This window comes from Epinephelus moara, chromosome 10, assembly GCF_006386435.1.
Source record: "Epinephelus moara isolate mb chromosome 10, YSFRI_EMoa_1.0, whole genome shotgun sequence".
In the NCBI taxonomy this organism is placed as follows: domain Eukaryota; kingdom Metazoa; phylum Chordata; class Actinopteri; order Perciformes; family Serranidae; genus Epinephelus; species Epinephelus moara.
Genome location: NC_065515.1, coordinates 37,044,224 through 37,065,995, shown reverse-complemented (window position 1 = coordinate 37,065,995; position 21,772 = coordinate 37,044,224). Strand labels below are relative to the sequence as shown.

General features: G+C 39.4%; 1 protein-coding gene across 2 annotated transcripts in view; it reads right to left on the bottom strand.

Moving 5' to 3' along the window:
- LOC126396295 (regulator of G-protein signaling 8-like) overlaps positions 1-21,263 on the bottom strand; it is a 42,257-nt gene extending 20,994 nt beyond the window's left edge. The window contains exon 1 of one of the 2 annotated variants that reach the window (XM_050054249.1): positions 21,057-21,263. The gene's annotated coding sequence lies outside the window, so the exon portion shown is untranslated. Of the gene's footprint in view, positions 1-15,139; positions 15,331-21,056 lie in introns of those variants that run through there. The other variant, XM_050054247.1, reaches the window with a different exon arrangement.
- Between the last annotated feature and the right edge of the window lie 509 nt (positions 21,264-21,772).

Sequence of the window (21,772 nt, the reverse complement as noted above, 5' to 3'; positions counted from 1 at the left end):
CACAATGCAATTTCTGCCTGTGTTAGACCTTGATTAAAGTACACCCTGATGCGTTGATCAATAATGTGATCTGCCATTTTCACCTCCCTGGGACACCAGTGGCAGCTCTTGTAGGCTGAAATCAGGACGATCACATTAACCAGCGCGCAATCAGACTTGACAATTATCAGGAGAAAACAATCTTTATTATCTAGAGATAACGAATTAATTAAGTCGTTATCACGAGATAACAGTCTTTGTTATCTCGAGATAACGAATTAATAAGTCGTTAATGGACGAAAATGGACAAAAATGTCCATTTTCTAGAAACTTTTGTAGTGTCCTAGAAAAGGTCACGGGGGGTGATTTTTTGCATGGGGGTGTCATTCTGGGTGAAATTTCAAAATCCAAATTCCAATTCAAAAAAAGGGGGGGGGGTCATTTAGCCATTTGTATTGTTGCTGGGATAAAAATGCATTACAGAGTCAAATAATCATTTGTATTGTTGCTGGGATAAAAATGCATTACAGAGTCAAATAATGGATTTTCATGCTGAAAGTTGAGAATTTGAAATTTCACCCAGAATGACACCCCCATGCAAAAAATCACCCCCCTGTGACCTTTCATCTGTCTGTGAGAGACCTTGTCACACATTTACATTTGGTTTCCATGTCCACATACGACATGCAAGGTACCGTGGGTGCATTAGCTGTTGACGTTCTGGGACAACATGTAAAGTTGTGCCTGTTACATGCATTGGCTTTAGCATCTTATGGGATATGAACACTGCTCTCTCAGGTCAAAGTCTTTTGGTTTGTTGGATCCATCCAGCACCCCTTCTGCCTGACCCACTTGGACTTTCGCCACCTCAGCTTTGTCCTTGTCCCTCCACGTTTACTACCCTGGAAATCCAGAGTTCTCGCTAGGGCACAATTTGAATTTGTTCAGCGAGTCACTCTGGCAATCAGTAATGATGCTCATTACCCATGCCCTTGGAGCCGGGCTGCACCAATCACATTGGTGTATCTGATATAGGCGGGCCAGAGGCGAGCTAAACAGATGACGACAGCGCTGCGACAACGAAGTCCGGAATCAGTCAGTAAACATTGCAAGATGGCTACGGATGAACACCAGTTGTTTGAAATGGCTTTGGCCGCTACAATGAACGAGTTAGACTTGGCTTTTTCTCTAAAAGAGGAACAGAAGACGGCGCTCGAATCTTTCCTTTGCAAGAAGGACGTTTTTGCTGTTTTGCCGACCGGATATGGCAAGAGTCTAATCTACCAGTACATATATATATATATATAAATATATATACACATGTATATATATATATATATATATATGCACATATATATATATATTTTTTGTTACAATGGTGGAAAATAGGATGGGAAATAAGAAAAAGCAAAAGAGGTGCATTTAATAATTTTTTGCATCTTATGTAGATTATTCTGAATTGCTGCAACACAAATAAATCTTTCTTGCTTTGCCCTTGCTCGTAGCTTCATCTTTGATTCCACCACTGAATTTGCTTTTTAGGTGTAGGTACCCTCATTCATGGATTGCATAATTAGAGAGAGATACACAGAAAATAGAGGTTATTTCATGCAGACTGTATATGCATCAACACGCTGTCAGACTGCAATTAGTGCTTTGAATTTTATGTAAACACATCTGGCCCTGAATTATTATGAGGCATGAACCCATGGAAATTCAAATATTAAATATTGGCATATTTGACAGCAGCTTTCATTCATAAATATTGGAAGAGGAAACCAGCCTTCAACAATTTATCATGGTCGAATTTGTATGTGTGTCAGCATGTGCCTTTTCTCAGCAGAGGTCATCAAGTGAAGATGATGAGGAGAGACATGGATATATTGATAATTCTGGTGTGTGCCAAACTGTCAATAACGTGATAACAGACCTCTCCCTTCTATTATGTCTTCTCCCCTCGTCTCTCTTGACAAATCTGTATCTGTATTTGTCTGACTGTTGTGTGCTGCATTCTTGGTCTGCAGTGTGGTGCAGACACGTGCTGCCGCTGAGCTATTTATAAAAATCCCTGACAAATCCATGTAGTCAGGAGGAAGCAGTGCGTGTTCTATTCAGCCATGCAGCAAGGCTGGCTCCTGGAGGAAGGAGGCTAAAAACAGCAACAGCACTCTAATGTCCCAGATATACACAAGTGTGCCTCATGAATCTGAAAGTACAAGTAACATCCACTAGACATTCGATGTCTGAGATGCCTGTTGGGGTTGGTGGATTAAAAAGTAAAAATCTAGATTGTGTGTGTGTGTGTGTGTGTGTGTGTGTGTGTGTGTGTGTGTGTGTATGGACATCTTGTTTGATGTTACCTAACTTGGTGCAATGCAGGTTTTCAGATTTTTCTAAATGTCCTCATTTTGGGATGCTGACAGCAGTTCTATAGCTTGGTGTAGTATTAGCTGACATGCTGCAAAGTGATTGTGAATCAGGTTTTTTTTAATGTAACAATGAATAGATTAGATGAGTCCACACAGAAAAATCGAATGAATATCCTATGTTATATCTCCTGCTTTAAAAAAATGTAGAAATTGGGCCTGATGTCAATAGGTGGACAGTATACATACTCTACTATAGTATACACAGCATGGTAACATATGCATGGATGCTCAAGTGCACGATATCTGCACTGTCTGACGTTAATGCTGACGTTAAAGACGTTTTAGCTCAAAAGCTAAAAGAAAAACATCTTTAGAAAGGGGCACATTTCTGCTCTTATTCCTGCTCAGTGCAGGTAAAAATAACAACTTGTCAAGTTCTTGGACACTTTTGGCTCTGCCTTATTAAAGCAGATCACGTTTTTGTCCTAAATCTGGGACAACCTCCCAAACTACGTCATGATGTTTTTATACAGCACTGTATGTGCATGAATATAGTGCCGATTAACACCCCATAAACGTTTATATTTACCATTATACCATCACTTTACCTTCATATACTTTGCTTACTGTTTCACAAACTATTTACACCTCTGTGTGACTATATATATTTATTACTTCTCGTTATGCACATATGTATTTACTGCATTGCTGTTTACATCTAGTTTATCTGTTTGCAATACTGTAATATTACTTTTACTTGTGTGTAAGTTGTATGGATATGGTTCACAACATAGAGGTGGTTGAGCTGGGGGAACAGGAGGGCAGGTGCTACACGTCCATGACCTCATCCCAATATCAGCAGTAGCTGCTGTGCGAAGCAATGCAAAAGCGGCAGCAATGAGCTAGCCAGTAGGATACACATGTAGTAACATGCACGTGTGGCTTGACCCGCTTACCACAACAAACCACTGACCAGCTCTGATAACAACACACATACAGAGGGAGCTTGATTTCATTCTCTGCTCAGGATGCCATTACTCCACCATGTCTTTACATAGCAGGTAGTGGTTTGCTGTTATATTAATGCTGCGAGTGTCATATACAGAACATTTGATTTATGCATATATTTTAGCCTTATAATTTAACCTGTACAATTTAATGTCTTATATTCTTATTTTGCTTTTACTTGCATGAGTTTTTTCTTTTTCAAATACATATTTAATGCACATTGTTGGAAGGAGCCTGAGATCTAAGATTTTCAGTGACAACAACTGCTTCTGTATATTTGCCATGCATATAATAAAGAATCTGAACTTGAAATATGAGACAGAAACAATGACAATCACCAAATCCATTCCTACAGATAATTTGAATTTTACATTTGTAATACAGAGCACACAATTCTGTTACTACTAGTACTCATGGATGGATTACCGAACAGGCGTACTGAGCACATGTCCAGGGGCCCAAAGTGCCAGATGGCCCTTGGCCTTCATCTGCAAAATGTCACCTAAATTAACATGTCCCAACTAGGAAGAGACTGAAAATGACCATAACTTTAGATTCAAAGGAACTGCAAAGAGACACAAAATAGCTATAAAAAGAGGCAAAATAACACAAACACATTAAATAAGATGCAAAACAAAAACATGGAGACACGAAATGACTCCAACGTAGGAGAGGTGGTGGGGCCCTTAGCATATCTGTGCCCAGGGTTCCATTTTGTCATAATCTGCCCATGTTTGTACTACTACTAGTACTTACTTACTAAACCACCACCAGCAATATTTAGCAATGGTTATAGACAATAAATTAATAAATAAATATTCATTTCACTTCATATTTACCGTACAGACATGAGAATGATATTACACCTCTCATCTAACTCTTGCAAAGACAGCAGATAAGCATATTTCTCAAAATGTCAAATTATTCCTTTAGGTTTAGTTCAAAAGTTCACGAATGTTTGTGAATGTTCTGTCTAAAATGCCCCCCCATACAATATCACTGGACCTGTCCTATTTTTTTTACAGCCTCACTCATTAGTAGCCGTCTCTCACATATCCATTAATTAACTTTAATTCATGAACTTGTTAATGAATTCACTCGCTCACTGTCAGCTTCTTTCCCACCTCCACGTTTTCACACAAATTAAAACAGAATCACTGACTTGTCTTATCTCTGCAGACCCACTGAGCTGTCGGGATGATTTCCTTCTAGGACACAGTGTGGCCTTGTTTTGCGGATTTATTTAAAGAGAACATGGCTCAAAAATAGTCCACCAAATGCCACTGAAGGAACCATCATGTTCCTTGGGGCTAATCAGAGGCATTTTAGAAATGGCAGACAGTCACAGAATTTGTAGATATATGTGTAATAGTAGGCCTGTACAGCAAATAAAATAAAAGCTTTCAAGTTTTAGGATGAGAAGAGGAATAAAAGAATAGCATTTGCTCATCATCCATGCTGAACAAAGAAGAGGCGGGGATCTTTAAATCCCACAGTACTGGATGTCTCTCATATTTTGTGTTATCAGTCCCCACTGTATTAAAATGTAATTACATTCATCATCTAGCTTTTACTTTCCATTCTTTCCAGGACACAGTTTGGGTTGTTTTCAGGCTAATTAAGATGCACACTGACTCAGATGACAAGTTATCGAGGGTGACTGAACAGCACTTCAGTCTTGGCAAGTCCGGGCATGTCCCTTTCCTCTCTGCAGCCGAGCTGTCAGATTCGGGACTTGAGTCACAAGAGCACGACTGTGGTCTTGCACTTGTGTGTTTGCACGTGTGTATTTGTGTGCTACACTGCCTCGAGAGCGGAAGCCCGACTGCCCGCAGTCAGACCACCAAGTATGTGTCAGACCATCTGATGTGTTTCTAACATTAGAAACAACAGAAGGAGGAATTTGGGTTTATTTCTGTCCTCACACACATCTGTTGTGATGGCCCAGCAGGTTAGACAGGGCTATCCACAGCACACTCTGGCCCGAGGAGTCGCTACTCTGATCCAGAAACCCCTGCAGCTGCAAACACCATTGCCTCTCTCAGACTCGTCTCTCTGTGCCCACGTGTTGCTGTCTTTCTGAAAACTTTTAAAAAAAATGATAGTGTAAGTTGGTAAAAGTAATAATGATGAGCATTTTTGCCACATTAACAAATGCTTTTAAGGGAGTGGACTGGATTAAAGCAATTATTTTTTTGGTACTTTTTTGTATGTGTACTTTCCCTTGTGCCAGAGGACTCTGGTCACTGGTGTTTACAGTAAACAGGCGCTAGTGTGTCAAGGCCAGCACGGAAAGTGCTTCTGGGAATACACAGTGTGCAGAAAAAATGCATTTCCCACACATAAGCTGATATTTATATAAAGAACAACTTGACATTAATGTTTGTTTTTTTGCAGTCTACATAACGATTTATAAAATGTAGGTCAAAGGTGCATTAAAAAACTTAATTTTGCTTTTGTGTGGTAGATTTTATCATTCTTTTTATTTACATCACATGCATGATTTTATTCCTGTTTTTCCTTGTGAAGCAGATAGTAAAATCTGTTTAACACTGCTATAAAGTGAAGTGTTGATGATCTTTTTGGTGTTTAATATCAATGATTGAGTTGTCATCACCGCTGGCTCGCAGGTACTTGTGATGAATTAATAAACAGGTGCTATATATAGCCTCAGCTGTGAGTAATATTCACACGTACAGCTGGTCTGAAACTGTTGGAGAGTCTTGCCGGCGTGGTGCAATCAGTCCAATTACAGTCCTCTGCTGTCCTCCTCACTGACAGGTAGAATGAGTGGTGGAAGAGGTGGAGGGTTGATATGCAAACAGGGGATTAGGAGTGGGTCTGCATAGAGACACTTATGTAACAGAGTATATTTTGGTTGCAAATAACACCTATTTTTTTTTTTACAATTATTTCTGTCTTTGTGGGCACTTGTGTCTTTTTTCAACCATTAGTATCGTCTGCCCCTGTTGGTCCACAGCATAAAAAAATATGATCAAAAATGTCCACAGAAATGATATTTCCAGAAACTGATTTTCAGTTTACCACTCAATTCAGTATTGACTAGTTATGTAACGATCAATAATAATTATGCTGTAAAAGCTAGTTTTTAAAACTAGACACCTGGGATCACTCTAGCTGAAACACAGCAATCCAGGACTTCAGCTAGGGGCGCTGAGTATGTGTGTTTGTTGGGGTTGTGGCAATGCCTCCTTTCCTTTTTCCTACTCCCCTTCCTCTGGCGCCCTTGCTCGGACCACAGCTGTCTTCAAACTTGGCCTTCATTATGATCTCAGCTACATATCTGTAAAGTTTTGTAAGGCAGGAGCAGTAGCATAATACGATGGGCCCCAGTGCACTCTATTGTGACGGGCCCTAATGCATGCTAGTTACTAGTTATAAGGTGCATACACACACCACTGGCTACTGTATCCATAATCCAAAGGAATCTTATTTAGGGAGCTTTGCCACTTTCTCCTCCTGTTTGATTTCTTCTTTCTCTCTCACTGACACTTTTATGTTTGAAAGGCATGACTGCTCGCTGGGCTTAGATGTGCTCAGCTTTTCAGTCCTGACAGATTTTGCACCTTAACTAGCTACCAGATCGTATCATCTTGTCACATGATCAAATAGAGACTTGACATTAGACAGCATTAACATACATGTTACCAAAATCATCATTGCATACATGACAAAAATTGAAAATAAAATAAAAAAATATCAATAATATGGTTTTGTTTTTTTGTTTTTTTTAGACATATAGTTTATAGAGAGTATTTTTTAAATAGATGTAGAATAAGCATTTGATTTTGTTATGGATTGCTACTGACTATTTTACCCAAAAAGTAAAGATAAAGACAAAAAAATCTTGACAGAGATGGGTTTGCATTTTTGAAGGCATATTTGTTTTTATTTATCTATTTTATATTTTTTATAAACGCAGGTTTAGTTCTAAGGTGGCACTCTAAATCATTGCAAGGGCCCCCACAGGCCCCAGTGCAACTGCCCTGACTATATTTATGCCCCTGGACAGGGGTGTAAAATGGGGGCCCACTGGGACCCTCCCTAATTCCTACCCTCCTTCTTCTACCCTGTTTGCTCTGACCACATCCATCTTCAAACTTAACCTTCATTTTGATCTGTAAAGTTTTATGACTGCATCTTTCACAGTTGTGATGCTATTGCATTGACCAAGTCTGTCCACAGATACAGACAGACTTATAACCACATTTTGCCATGATACCACACACACACACAGACAAGGATAAAACATCACCAGCAGTCATGACATTGTTGCAGCTGGTAATAAAAAACACAATTAATAAGCTCTTGTTTAAATGTTATGTTCACCTTCAATAACGTAATGTTCACATAGGGGACATAATATTAGAAGATAATAAGTAATAGACTTAAAACTCTGGAGTAGGTAATTCTGTTTCTTGCTATGCATCATGTTCCATAACCCTGCAGCCCCTCACTCCTCTGAGGGTTCCTGTGATGACACCTGAGCACATTGCTCACATCAACAGTATGATGGGTCAACCTGGGATAAAGCTACTCAGGGGGCTTTTTAGCCCATAATGCCCTGATTCTATTTTCATCTATTTTTCTGCTCAGAAAGGTACACTTATGTATGGTTAGATTAATGTCACTCCCCACGCAGAGCCTCCTATCTATTTATTTTGTATCTACTTAATCTGTGTCCCGTCCACAAGCCTCAGCAGCTTATAATTTAATCTCCAAAAGAATAGAAATGCATTGTGCAAGCCCGACAGGGACATGGTGCATTATGTATATATTTCTGCAGTGTGTTTGGCAATCTGAAAAAGATCACCCATCTGCTCTACAAATATTACTACGTTCATAATCTTTGCACCGAGGTACAGTCATGTTCATTTGGATTAATGTTACTGTCCGGCCTGCAGGTGCTCTGCTGTTATCACTTTTTAATACAGACTTGCACTGAAAAACATGCAAAAGCTCATAAAAGCATTTTTAACACTGCTGCAATTCTCCTAATATGAAATATTATCAGACATGTATGAACCTTTCTATTTTCATTTGTAATTCTGAAAGCAGAAAATAAGTTTTCACACTTTGAATAGACAATAAAAGGTGCACATTAAATTAGCGCTAGTGGCTAGAAAGAAGCAGCCTGATGGGAAGTATCTGTAAAACTATTCAATAAATGCTATTAAAAGAGCTATTTTGTTCATCCATCCACCCATACCTTAAGTTGTTTTATGCTTATGCACATGCTGAAGTGAGTCCCAGTATGCATCAGATGAAAGACAAGGTACATCCATATCCCATGGGTAAGTCACTACTATATTATACTATATAAGGCAACTTGGTTAAAATTTAAGGTAACACGTGGCCAAAATATATAATTTGATTTTTACTGTATATGCTTAATTTATGATTGCCATTTATATCTGTTAAAGATTAGAAGGGAATTTAGTCTTTTGGATATTTTGACAGTCTGGGTTACTTGCCTTTATCCCAGATGGGGAAAACCTCTCTGTTACGTAAGGAGTTGATTTGGGAACAGCCAGCGAGTAGGAACTGTTGTCAGGTGCAAATGGAACAGTGAAAAACACTTCATTAAGATTAAATGAGGTTCTGCTCATTAACATCTGTCATCACTCCAGTGTGCATGAATGTGACGAGCAAAGCTGAGCTATGAAATTATGAGGTGTTTGCAGTTATTGTTGCAGGAGGGTCACTTCAAATATTTTACAGCAATATTTAATTATATACCCCTCTTTAATTTTACACCACTAATTAACTACTACGTTTAACTATTCATTCATTCATTCATAACTGCTTGTCCTGTGATTTCTTTTAAAATTTGAATAAAAAAAAAAAAAAAAAAAATTTAAGTACAAGTCAGTTTCTTGATAAGGTCGATGTTGCTATTCTGGAGCCATGCACCTTCCCAACTAGTATGAAAGCTAAAGTATGATTTATACTTCTGTGTCAAATTAACGCCGTACTCTGCATGCTGAAACCTATGCAGCCTGACATGCACCTCCCCAGAAATGTAACTACACGTAGTGGCGAAGTAGAACTCCTGTCTATATTAGTAAGCTGAAAACCATTTCCCTCGGTGGAAACAAAGCTTGTATTTACTTTTATTTCACAGATAAGAAACAATAAATTATGAAGACAATAAAGCCCCATAACATTTTAAGTCTTGTGTGTGATTTAACCTGGCCTCATATGAGCAGAGGAAATCTCCGCTAGTTGTTAGGCTAATTTATACAATGTAGGCTAATATGCCATAGGCCTGTGCTATTAGCATGAGCAAGTTGTATTTGTTTGGAAAACATGTTTAGTATAAGACAGTTGTTTTGTTATTGAACCTTGTGAGTTGTAATGGATGCAAATTTTGTAACATTACCTTTGTTTAATGTTGCTGTTGTCCCTGGCTTTATATGAGTAGAGGAAATCTCCGCTAGCCACGAGGCTAATTTATACAATGTATAATGCCATAGATCTGTGCTAAAAACTTTAGCATGTTGTGTTTGTGGGGAAAATGTGTCCAGCAAAAGACAAATGCTTTGGTCTCATTCATGAAAAATGAGTAAATCTGTGTGTAGATTTGCACATAAAAGCCTATGCTACTAAAAACCTACTCCGGATTCAGGAACGCCGCGGGAAACTCAGATTTGATCGTAAACATGTGTGTATGATCACGAATGCCAATCTATCGTAAAGTGACAGCACGCTCCCGGTAATCAGCAATTAGCATAAATCCCCGCCTATGAATAGCCAATGACCACCATATAAGGAGGTGTAGATGCATCCTGTCGACCTGTNGTAAGCTACTGTTATTACCTGCATCTCTCTCTCTGTCTCTCTCTCTCTCTGTCTCTCTCTCTCTCTGTCTCTCTCTCTGTCTCTGCTGTAAAGCCCTGTGAGGCAAATTGTGGTTTGTGATATTGGGCTTTATAAATAAAATTGATTGATTGATAACATATAGCCTACAGCAGTTTGTATGCATCGTCTTCAAATTATTTGAATCTCAATAGCCTAAAGCTCTGTTTTATACAATGTAAATTAAACATTTTTCAAATCAGATTTATTCATTCAAATGATCAAAAAGCCACAAAAAAAACAAAAAACGTGTTGTCTCAAATAGTTCTTTCAGCTGGCGCGTGCTCCTTCGTGGCTCCACCACCTGCTGCTCCAGCTGAACCCAGACACCGAGGCCGAAGAGGCTGTGATCTGGCTGTCCTTACAGATATTTTTATTATCATCATTCAACATGTAGAAAAAACGTGTAATCTATTGAGTCGATTTACATAGATAATTCACAATCATGAACCTAATCTGGATCTTACACCTGCTAACTGCCAACTACTTTAACTAAATATGTTATATTTTTAATATTTTTGTCATGTTTAGATTACGTGTTTCAAAGGCATCTGTGTATTGTGTACATAAGAGAGTGCAATACGAATTAAAATTGTAATTTCCAATAGTGACAAGCAATATTTATGTGCCTTACTAAATTTACACAAGCACTACGAGTGGTCAGGAGCAGGAGTAGATTTTGTTAGTAGCTACGAAAAGATCGGAGCTACTAAAATATTGATGAATGTGGACATGCACGTAAATTTCTGTCTGCGAACAGTTTACACACAAATTCCTTCTGCTCATGTTTCATGAATGAGACCCTTTGTCCGTAAATTCTGCGAGTTATATAGTCAAACCAGTTTGTGTACTAATTGAAATTGTCGTTATAGAGCCATGTTTAAAGTGTGTTTTGAATCAACTAAACTTTACAGCACTGAACAGAAACCCTGCCGCCGACTAGTGTTTTGGAGGTGTAACTGCAGAGTGACACAGATACACCACCGCACAAGTATAAATGCTCACAAAGGCGTAGGGTACAGTGTAGGCTCTGCATAGAGCTGAAGCACAAGTATAAATCCACCTTAACTTATCCTGAGTTTGTCACTACTCCAATCATTAGCAAAAACCCTTCTTTGCCTTCTTGGGGGCATACAGTGAACTCACAGAGCAAATGTGTTAGCAGTAATTTGTTCTTCTTCTTATTGGTCATGAGAGACATTAAAGAATTATTTGATTCATTGCTAATAATAATTTTAATTATAATTATATAATAATATTTAGCTGAATTAATAAACTAAAACCAACCACAAGCAATGGCAAAATGTCCAGCTTTAATTGAGCGCAGTATGCTTTAAAATCCAATAAGCCCCTTACAGCCACTGTTACATTATGACATGCCTCTTGAAAAAACCTGTTATCCATATTTGCTTTCACCTCAGACAAATCTCGAAACTGACTGTGCTTGTATCTCTTTCCACTCTCACTCACCTCACAGGTAACAGGAGGGCAAACAAGGCTGACCAATGTTTGGCCAAGCATTTGACTCAGAGCTATGTCAGATTACACTCAAGTAAATCTGCCTGTTTCTGGCTGGACAGAACTATTAAAATCACATGCGTGCCAGGGGTGCTCGGGATGTTAAGAACACTGCACTGACTTGCAGTAGCCTTTAGAGAACATTTTGCTTGGTGATAAAATTAGAGCTTGTCCGGGACTGTAGGCTATATCCAAACATGATGGGATGTGACTGGACTGACTGGGCTTTTTATGGCCATGCTGAATTTCTTGTTTGGGGTAGTGTTGGGATAAAAAAGAGTAAGAATTAATAGCTGACAAGTTATTCAGGATTTGGGGCTGTAGTTGGGTTTTGCTAATGAGCTCTAACCATCCAGTGCAGTCTGGAGCAGAAATATACATGCAAATCTTAGATTTTTGATCTTGTATCAAAGTTGACAGAACGGTGATGAAGTTATATTAAGGTGCATGAGGACTGGAAGTAATTTATCAATTCCATGGCTGACTGAAGAAAAGCAAAATGGCTGTCATGTGTTTGAAAACATTCTAGATATTTGCAGTGATTTAGCACATCCAACCAGTCACCCTCACCACCCGTGTAACAAACTCTGTGATGCAGGTTGTTTTGTTCCGTTCAGCTTTAATTTTACTGTTCAGTGCTTTAGACGGAGTGCACATCTCCTATGTCTCCAGCCTTTAGCCACTTATGTAATCAGTGTGTTCCAGGTATTCGCAGAAAGTGGCTCCACACGTTGGCCTGACGCTCTGTCTACTGCCTCTCATGAAGAATTTGAAACTGTGTTGTCATACAGTACGCATGTAGCAAGGACTTGGGACACTTGCTCATGCTTGAATCAAAACATGTAGTGACAATACTGCTTTACACAGTGAGAGTGGAACAAAAGAAAGGCTACATGTTTGTACAAGTTTTATCACTTACCTCCAGTGGTATCTTACCATCTTGGATTTTTAATATGTGCATCTGAAGTTTTTGCTGCTACCTGAATACAATTAAAGTTAATGGAATTTTGTTTTTGGTGCCCACAGCTTCAAAAATTTACATTGAAAGGGGTCTTATTATGTTCATTTTCAGGTTCATACTTGTATTCAAGGTTGCTACTAGAACATGTTTACATTTTTTGATGTTCGAAAAGCACTTTATTCTTCCCATACAGTCTGTGCTGGAGCACCTGAATTCATCCTCTGTCTAAAACACTCCTTTTAAGTGCCTGTCTCTTTAAGTCCCCCTCCTGAAAAAGCACAGTCTGCACTGATTGGTCAGCATCTCCAGGTCACCTGCGCTCTTGGCATCTTTGCACCATCTTTGCAGCCAGAGGAATGACTATAATGGAGTGTACATTCTCTACCGTGAAAAATCACTAATATAGCTTTTAAACCAAAATATTCACAACCTGACATGTTCCAGCATGAAACATGATCTGAAATCAGGGAGAAATTAAAAACATCAGCAACCAAGATTACTGGTTTCCCGGACGTTAGCATGTAGCTACATGTAGCAGCACACTTGCAGCTGGAGAATGATTGTAAATGAAATATAGCAACACTTTCTACTGTGAAAAATCACTAATAAAAGCATCCAAACCAAATTCTTCACAACCAAACATGTTCCAGGAATATAATCCAAAATCAGAGAGAATTTAATGGAACTGGTAACCAAGATTACATGGTTTCCTGTTAGCATGAGGCTACATGTAGCAGTGTAGCCTACATGTAGCATTTGCAGTAATGAGCCTGGAGCATATGACCATAAAGAAAACTGTCATGAACAAAAATTTGGCATAGCACATCTCTGCAAACAATTGATGCAATACATTTGTGTGTTTCATATGCATTATATCAGCATTTCTGAAGTGATGTAGTTCAGATTACATTTATATGAGCTGAGTTTTTCTATCAGGAGAAGATGGGGATGGTGAATGGTGGAAACTTCGGTGAGCAGTTAACAGGCAGCAAACAGCAGAAGGCCACTGTTTGAGGCCAGCCATGTTTTTAACAACAATTTAACATTTCCAATGGTGATTAAGGTCGGCATATTTCTAGCAGTGTTTGTGGCACCGATAACTGGGTATTTTTTGAGGTGATGTTTGCACATTTTTGGCGGTGGTTGTGGTGGCAAAAACTAGGTATTTTTTAAGGCAACGTCGGCACATTTCCAGCGGTGGTTGTGGCGACAACACCAGGATATTTTAAGATAAAATATGTTTTCCTAACCACATCCAAGCATTTTTTGTGCCTAAATCTAGTCACATGTTAAAAATTGAATGTAAAGAAACGTAACATTTCAACATATTTGTTACATATGAAACAGAAAAATGTAACATCTGTGGTTTGCAGAAATGTATACCAACACTTATTCTGGCAAATGGGTTGAAACAAGCGAACTACTCACTATGCATCTTTATATTGTCTGCAAAACGTTTACTGTAAGTATATTTTATTTGTTTTTCTTACAATATCTGCTCCTGCTAAGTTGTGCTGATTTTATTATTATGTTTAGGGAAATCAAACTACTTGGCTAAAGGAATGTAATAAGACATGTTGATAGGAAAAAGCTTACTTACTGTCTTGTATGAGTTGGTGTGAAGATCAATACCACTCTTTTGTTTGTATGGTACATAAGAAGCAATCATTAGTTGCTGCCTAGCTTAGCTTAGCACAAAGACTGGCAGTAGGGGGAAACATCTAGCTTGGCCCTGTTCAGAGGAAACAAATTCCTCCTAACAGTACCTCTAATGCTCACTAATTAATATGAGATATGATAAGTGTCATGGTCAATGACATGCAAAGGTAGGGCATGTAGTGGAAGGGTTCACAAGTGAAACATCTGAGTGTTATGGAAGGGTTGAATGCACCTCAGCCTGAGGTAGCACTTGTGTGGGCTTCAAAGCCCTATACTCCATCTTTGATAGCTCTGATGAGTGACATTTACTGGACTGAAAAGCCCTCAGAGCTTTCAGCATCAAGGGAGGGAAGGTGGGAGGGTGTGAACTGATTTTCAATAGTGCTCACAGGAAATGGGATTGAAAGCATGCGTGAATAAGCAATCAGTTGGAGAGAAATTTGGACATGCAGCCACACACAGTGTATACAAACACCCATAGCATTAGCTGGTTAATAGGTAATAGGAGACCGCTCTTGAATGCAGCGTGCATTTCTCCCCTACAATAGTTTGATTACTGTTTTTCAATACTAGCCACATAGACGGCAGATCACTTCATCAACAGTGTTTTCACTGATGTCACATTAAGCCTCCATTCAAAGCAGCAGATAATAATCAGCCCCATGGACCATTTAGAATGACAAAGACGCACATAATGCCTAGAGCCGTGTCCACAGAAGAATTACATAACACTTTGTCATCCAATAAATAATTATGGATCCTTTACCTTGAGTCTGATGTGTGCGAGAGATGCTGGACTCTTTCTCCCCTTCTTATTTATCACTGCCTATCCCCAACGTGTGTTTTGGCAGAACGCAGCCTCCTTCTAGCCAATGCTGGTGTGTATTTGTATGAATCTGTACAGCTCGGAACTGAAGATATCTTGTGTTACTGATGCCAGCGAGTGGGAGCTACACGCGGCATGCTCATTGGTGTGAAATCATGGGGGGAGAGAGCAGCCGAGATGGAAAGAGGGAGAGGCAGAGGGGGTGGAATCAGAGAGAGACGGAGGGGGAAGAGAAGCTTTGTTTGCACAGGGAAATCTCCAAGGACAACATGAGCACATCTGTGAAGTGGAGAAGGGCTGTTCAGGGATGCTGTGGTTGAAGAGATGGGAACGTAAATGTGTAGGGCAGGAAGGGGCGCAGGAGGTGGATGTAGAGGTCTGGAATAAGGCTGTTGAAGGTTTGAGTTGTGGAGAGAGATTCTGCTTTAACCCTCTAAAAGGAACCAAAATGATCTGGCACATTTGCTTTTATTTTGTGCTGAAAGAATAAGTAGATTAACCCAATGACTTTATCCTTTTTTTAAAAAAAAAAAAAAAAAAAAAAAAAGTCACACTGTGAATTGGGGGTTTTCCATTCTTACATAGACATGGCAAGCAGAACTTGACGGTCAGTTTTCAGTTTTATGATATTATGTAAAGTAAATTAGTAATGCAAATTTTAACTGATAGGTGTATTAGCTTATATAAATAACAGCGGAAGAGGAAAAAGACAAAGACAAAAAGAAGAAACTGGAGGGATGGGACTAGAGAGGTGCAAGTATTTCACATATTATCGTATTACAGTAAAATACTGTGCATTTTACTTCCTGGAAGCGCAGACCACAGCAGATTCACTACCATGTGTGCATCTGTGCAAAGCAAGAGGTTACGTAACACAGCATCTACAGTACACGTGCAAACTACCACTCAGACATTAACATGAAAATAACATGCAGGCTTACGTTCTTTCCTGCAGTCACCAGCATGCGAATAGTTTCTCTCACGGTTTCCCCCATCTGTCTTAATGTTAAGTGATATTGTAAATATTACATACACACAAAGCACACAGGGATTGCAATTGCACCTTCATTTGTTTATACTGTAAAACATATGGAAGATGATATGCGACAAGCATTAGAGTGCATCGAATGAAGACAGAGTGCAGAACATTTATCTTATAGCAATCTGAGGAGGAAGATATGATCTGCAAGGAGCTGAGAGTGTGGAGGAGGAGGCGGCCTGGCAGAGGACAGATAATTCTTGCCACTGAAAAGACAACCAAGTGTTACATAAAATCGCACACACACACACACACACACACACACACACACACATGCAAGCAAGCACACACGCACATACACACACAACCAAGTAAAAGCACTGCCTACACACACATGTTCTAAGTCTCTGTCCGGTGTCTCTCTCCTCCTCAATTTTAGACATGCACACACACAGTTACACAATTTTAAGGGCTGGGGTGGTGGTAAAAAAAAAACGATTTAACAGCTTGAGCAATTAACACCATTATTCTATCTGGAAAGTAGATCAAAGACTGAATGAAAAAACATTCTACAGAAAGAAACACAATGTTAAATGAATTTGGAACAAAATCTAAAGGAAATGAAATAATAAAGACAGGCTCCAAAATTTTTGTATTTATGTACTTGTACCCACAGTCCTTCTACGGGATATGCATTTGCATGCATAAGCTATATGTGCATATGCAGGCTCTAAGTAGTTTCTCTTCATCTCTGCACAGCTGGTCGATAGATGTGTAAAGTGGGAGCAATCATCAGTTTTAGGAAGTCACAGCAAATTTCAGATGCTGTTGGACAATTCAAAAATCACTTTGTACTGAGGCCTTAACATGAGTGTGTGATGTAAACCCAGAGAGAGCAGAGTTAGTGTGCTTACTTTCGTTTATATTTTTTTAAGATACTTTTTGGGGCATTTTTTACCTTTAATGGACAGGACAGCTAAGCATGAAGGGGAAGACAGAGGGAGTGACATGCAGCAAAGGGCCACATGCTGGAGCCGAACCCGGGCCGCTGCAGCAACAGCCTTGTACTGTACATGGGGCGCCTGCTCTACCACTAAGCCACCGACACCCCAGTGTGCTTACTTTCTTGCTGTGCTGGCAATGGTTAAAGAATTGTACTCCAATAGAAACTGTAGCCCACTTACCACTTTCAGCACAAACTGACTACACTGTACACAGCACGGCACTCATGCTGAACTTGTCTTGCGTTCAGGCGTTGTCACGTAAATAACAACTTCCAACACTTAAATAGGTCATAGCACAAAACAGCAGCATGTCAGGTGACTTTTTACTTTTATTATATTCAATAAAACTGTATGTTCCTAAATCTTGAGACACCTCATATGTAAGCTAGACAGACATTTCACCTGCTCATTACTGTGCACACATGTACTGTATGTACTTAGTCCTAAAGAGCCCTTCTGGTGCCAGTAGATACATAGAAACATCCCAGCAGGCTGTGCTTTGCAAGCATACAAAAAAGTTTCACGCATGTGAAAATTATTTTTCATGCGTGTGCTTCACCTCCGCTGCTACAACTCCATCCTAGGGGAAACACTGCTGTGTGCGTTTTGTGCAACAGGTGGATGTGGTAGTCTACTGGTAGAGTAGAGAGAGAGCTAAGTAGCGTTGAAGTAGAGTAGAGCAGGGCAGAGAGATGGAAGCAAAATATATTAAACCCGGTGTTAATACAGCAGAACTGGAGAGAGGGGTGAAAAATAAATAGAGGTGGGCATGGCTCAAGTAGGGCGCAAAATTATAGACGGAGAACGATTGACAAATTTTTCACTTTAAGCCCTGACACTGTCATTTTTGTGTAGGAATTAAGCTACAATACATGACATATGTTGTTTTAATTAATAAATACAGTGTGAATAAAGATTACATAACATAAAAATAACTGCAGTCTTTGTTAATTGATAGCCGCTTAAATTAAACAATTTTTATAGGGCAAGTGAAAACTGACTTCGGGCAAGTAGATCTCTGACCAACTTGCCCGACCGGGCAAGTGAAAAGAAACCTTAGCATTGAACCCTGCACATCAAAGAAACTTCATAGCCAATACCCACAATAGTTGTTTGGCAAAGAGCTCATGAAAGCAAATGCTGTCTGAGTGAAAACATTTGGTGCAAATCAAGTCAGGAGAAACACAGCTGTAGGAGACCATGGCTTCTTCATTAAGTCTCCTTTTCCAGCTGCACCTGGCAATTATAACAAATGTGTCTTCGAAATCACCCATTACAGTGTACACACACAAAAAAAAAGCTGGGAGAAGTAACTGTGCTCACATATGAGCTCTTGAAATTATACTTTGTAAAGTTTTTTTCTGTCATCCTGCAGGGAGCAGAAACTATGTGTGATTCAGAGCCCTTTTCAAAAGCGAGGAAGCAAGTCACAAAGGGAGAGTGATGAAAAATGCTTACCCACGTAGTTGACCAAGGATGTGTGACCTTCATGACGCTGCAGCTGTTTGTATCGTAGGTTTCTCAGTCAGACATCGTCTTTGTCTCTCTCGCTCTCTCTGGATGACTAATTGGAAATCCTCTACCGGTACACGTCCTTACTTCATAAAGTAATTAGTCTATCACATTGTCTGATATACACAGTCTGCCAGCTCTGTGGGGCATTTTACACATTTCAAATGCCACTTCTTACGATCTGAAAGCTATAAAAAGGAACATCCTGCTTCCTGTTGATCAGCCACACCATAACTGTATGAAATGTTAGACATGCTGGCAAGATGTCTATCGGTCTGTTAGTCAGTCCATCACTTTGGTCCTGATTAAACTATTGGATGGATGCCATGGAATTTCAGACTGACAGTCCTGGATTCCAGAGAATGGCACCTAATGACCTAATGATTTTTCCTCTAGCGTCACCATCAGGTCAAACCTTGATATGAACAGTTCTTTGGTTTATATTCAAAAACCTGCAAAATCCCATCAGCCTCACTTGCACTTTTTTTAGTGTCAATTAGATATTAGTATGCTAACAAATAACCTAAGATGGTGAACATGGTAAAAATTATACTAGCCAAACAATGCAAGTTAATTGTCGTTGCCCTCTCTCTCCCCCCTTCACACTTCAATCTGTCCTGTCATTAAAGGCAAAAGGCCCCAAAAATAATAATAATAAATAAATATATTTATGCTTTTGTTCAATGTCTGAGCCCCATTTCCTCCCAGTGTGCACCACTGTATGCAGAAAGCAAGCATAGTGTCAGTAAAATAAGCTCAATAACAGAGCACCTCAGCTAGAATCACAAACACATGATTGGTTAATGTCTCACTGCCGTTATTGAAGCATAAAAAAACTAAGGCCAGCTCAACTTTGATTTGTAGCAAGTCACGCCTGTCAGCAGTGACAAGTATAGCATGTCATTTTGTAGCTTTATGTCACCGGCTTCCATTAAAAATGACTTGTAGCCTGTTGCTTGTAATGTGAACACAGCTCTTGGTGTGTTGTTCACCATACTTAAAGTAGGAACAGCCAAAAGTTTACAGTGCCATAGATTCTAACGACCTAGTGATGGCATATTTTCAAATATTGTCCTTTTTGTGTCCCTCAACCACATTCCCAAAAAATCTATTTTTGTGTTTTACCAACTCTATTTCACGTAATTCATATAATAGGAACCGCAAACATCAATTCAAATCAATATGATCTAACTTTTTCATAATTTCATCTGCAGTCCCTGAGCAGATGTTATGTATTTCATGAAACTGTCATGCTGTTGGTCCAAATGCTTATAATTCATAGGCTTCTAAAAATAAAATTTTGTTTATTCAGCTTGGACAGCTAAGATTGGTTCTTTCTGGAAGGTTATATATTTTGTGAGTTCCAAAAATATACTGTGGCCTTTTTGACAACATCAAATTTCCAGCGCCAATCACTGTCTGGTATATTGATTGGATACTAATTTTGGTGTCAAATCCCCTGCATCTATTTTCCAGCGTTTCCCATTATCTTCATTATAATGGCTTACACAATAAAGCCATTATGGCTTACACAAGGAGGAGGCTTACAGAACTGCCCAAATAGGTTCAGGGATGTAATAAGACCCCTGGTAAACCTGGACATTCCAAAATTACTGTGCCCCGGTCTAAATACATGTTGCGTCTGTCTCCGTGATTATCTCAGGCTATCAGATTTAATTTCGCAGCTTCCATATTAATCTTTCTCTCCTACTCACATTGTGTTTTGCACAGATGGCCTTCATGTAAACCCTCAGAGTATTCTAAATAATATAGAATAGTTAAATTTCTCACTTAGTGAGACTCAAAAGTCTTTAAATTGTGATGTAAAATGATGATTGTTGTTAACTTTGGCAGAGAAAATCAAAGTTGCATTGCCGGTTAAAGCTGCTAAAGATCTGCACTCAGGTTTATGATCAGTTCAACATTTATCAGAGAGATTAAGATAGTACATCGGACACATTTTTCTGTGCTTTCCAATCTCTTCTATCTTAAAATTTTAAAGGGTGGCCCTACCCACTATCGAGGTAGCAAGCAGAGCTGTGGCTGACTCTTAAAGGTTCATGAAGACACTTTAAAGGGGAACTAATATTTTTTTCAACCTGGGCCCTATTTTCCGATCTACTTTTGTCTAAATGAGTGATAGGATGTTTAAGATTTGACATTTCTCCAGTACGAAGCTAGGGCTGACCTGCCTGCAGCCCGTGAGCATGCGCTATATTACATAATACGGCACTCAGACAGCATCAAACAACGTCAAAAATGCATCCACTAAAAGTGCATTTTTTCCACACAGATAGGCTCAGACTGTTAGTATAATTGTCCGACAACATAAGGGAAAGGAGAAATGAACGTCTGTGTTTACCTTTAGCTGGATTCGGACATGTTCCTCTGCCTGTTGCTGCTCCCTCTCTCTCCTCGTCTGCTCTTCAGTTTCAATGAGCTCTGCATCCATGTATGTCCGTGTACTCCATGTTCAAATAAATACAGGCAGTCATCAAATTCAAATGGCTCATCCAGATCCAGTTGGTCAAAATCGGGTAAATTCAGCCATGACTACTCCAAACAGAGTAACTCCTCGCGTTTGTAAGGTCACTCCAGCAGTAATTTCCTGCACCAACTCAAATCTCGTGAGACGTGAGATTTCAGAGCCAGACTTTGACTCTCTGAGTGAGTGTTTTGACTTGCCACAACAAACATGTCCGAATTTTTACCCAATTTTGACCAGCTGGATCTGGATGGTATGTTTGTATTTGAACACAGAGTACACAGACGTACACGGATGCAGAGCTCATTGACATTGAAGAGTGGACAAGGAGAGAGAGGGAGCAGTGTTACTTTGGTAGCACATATACTAAAATTGCAACAAGCAGAGGAACATGTCTGAATCCAGCTAAAGGTAAACACAGACGTTCATTTCTCCTTTCTGTTATGTTGTCGGATAATTATACTAACAATCCGAGCCTATCTGTGTGAAAAAAATGCACTTTTAGTGGACGTATTTTGACGTTGTTTGACGCTGTCTGAGTGCCCTATTATTTAATATAGCGCGCGCTCACGGGCTGCAGGCAGGTCAGCCCT